Below are 2,074 nucleotides of genomic sequence, written 5' to 3'. Positions count from 1 at the left end.
CGTTGCCATGCTGCTGGGTACATGTGTGGCCGTTTACTTCCCGGGCCAGAGCTTGGGACCCACTTTTGGGGGTGTGGTTGGTGGAGGTTCCAGGAGGGTAAAAGTTGAAGGCAACCTGGAGGAGGTTGTGAGTCACTTGGGGCCACTTGGCAGCCTGGCAGGGTCCATGTGGCCCTAGGCAAGGACGCTCCTGTGCAGTGGAGGGAGGAGGAGGAGAGGCCTGTGCAATACTTCAGGGCACAGATGTGGGTGGGTGTCCTGGGTGTGGATCAGCTCAGGTCGTGTCCAGGCGAGGTCGCTTCTTTCTCAGCCTCAGTGTCCACATCTATAAGATGCAGGTGTTGGACCAGGCCGGAAGTGTAGCCTCACACTCAGTCACTAAATGCCTGAGCTGGTAAGAGTCAAGGTGAGGGGCTGGGACAAGTGGGAACAGCAGATCTGAGCCTGCCGGATCTCGAAATGTTTTCACAGGCAGTTGGACAGTGCAAGGTTTATTTGAAAGGTACTTCTAAAAAAAAAACTTGACTTTGAAAATTTTCAAATGTACAGAAAAGTTTAAAAGAAAACCATATAAAGAATACCCATAAAACCAACACCTCGAGTGAGTAAGACCTTGCTATTTCTTTTTAACATGTACTCCACCCCTAAACACTTGAATAAGCGGGTCTTAAACATAAGGTAGTTCATAGGCATGGATAAACTTCACAAACAATGTTAGTGAAAGCCACATGCAAAAAGTACGTACTGTAGGATACTGCTTATAGAAATTACAAAATCAGACCAAGCTAATATATGGTATTAAATGTTGGTCACTCTAAAATAGATGGGGTGTCTGGGATTCCTGGGGCCCTGATTCTTGATCTAGGTCGTGTCCAGGCGAGGTTGCTGCTTACACAGGTGTGTTTTGTTTAACGTCAAGCTGTACACATCTGGTTTCTGCAATTTCCCATATGAATGTTACACTGCAGAGATTTTTAAAAGCGCAACCAAACCAATCAACCAATTCATCCTTCAGAGCTCCTGTCTGTCCTCACCATTAATAATGGCCCTTAAAGTTTCGGGTGGCCAGGTCCCCCACTCCCCTAGCACCTCACCCCTCACCCCCATTTCATCCAGCCACACTCCTGCCTTGAGCCCTTTGCTTATGCTGTTCCCTCTGCCAGGAAAACCCCACCCTGGATAACTCCCTCTCTTTCTGTAGTTCATCACTACCTTGGAACATGCTCCCCGAGGCAAGAGGACTATTAAATCAGGCCTGGGTTTCAGGGACTTTGCTTCTCCGAGCCTGTTTGCTCATCAGTGAAATAAATGGCTGCTAACCAGGGAGAGGCAATGCAGCCAGACCCAGATGGCTGCCTGGTCCCGGGGGACTATTCTGGGAAACTCACAGCCCACTCCTCACACCTGCTTCTCAGAAGCTAATAATGGCAGAGTGTCTGAGGTAGCTGAGGGCAGGTGACAGAGAAATGGGGCCAGCTGACCCAGGCCAGCCCAGGCTGGGCCGGGTGGGGAGCTGAGCACAACTGAGTGGGGGCAGGGGCCCTCCTGGCTCACTGGGGTGCTCTAAGTCACCATCATCCCCTTGCCCTCTCAGCCGAGCCCACGGGTCTGGCTACAGCTGTCCTGCAGTCTCACAGAGCAAGACATTCTGCTCAGTGGGATTCCCTGATTTATTCTCACTTCTCACAAGCATGTCATTTATCAGGCTCCCGTCCTAGGTCCGGCCTGGGCCAGGCTCAAGTACATAACAGGCCCCATCTTCATAGTGCCTTGGCCTTCTCCAGGCATGGTGGGAATAATTTGTAATAGAACCCCCAGAACTCATTAGAATGCGGACTCTGAGGCTCCAACCCAGACCTATTGAATCAACCCAGCCTCCAGTGGGACCCAGAAATCTGACAAGCCGATTTGGTGCGCATGATATCAAAGAACCAATTCTTACTGGGAGAGAGAGACAAGGAGCTGACTACAGTCCAGGGGTGAGTGCTGAGGTAGGAGAGGGGATGTAGCTGTGGGGGCCCGGCGGAGGTCCTCACCTGGCCACAGAAACCTGTAAGTGAGAATAGACACCTGA

This window comes from Rousettus aegyptiacus, unplaced genomic scaffold, assembly GCF_014176215.1.
Source record: "Rousettus aegyptiacus isolate mRouAeg1 unplaced genomic scaffold, mRouAeg1.p scaffold_m13_p_3, whole genome shotgun sequence".
Classification (NCBI taxonomy): Eukaryota; Metazoa; Chordata; class Mammalia; order Chiroptera; family Pteropodidae; genus Rousettus; species Rousettus aegyptiacus.
This window is presented reverse-complemented; position numbering follows the sequence as displayed.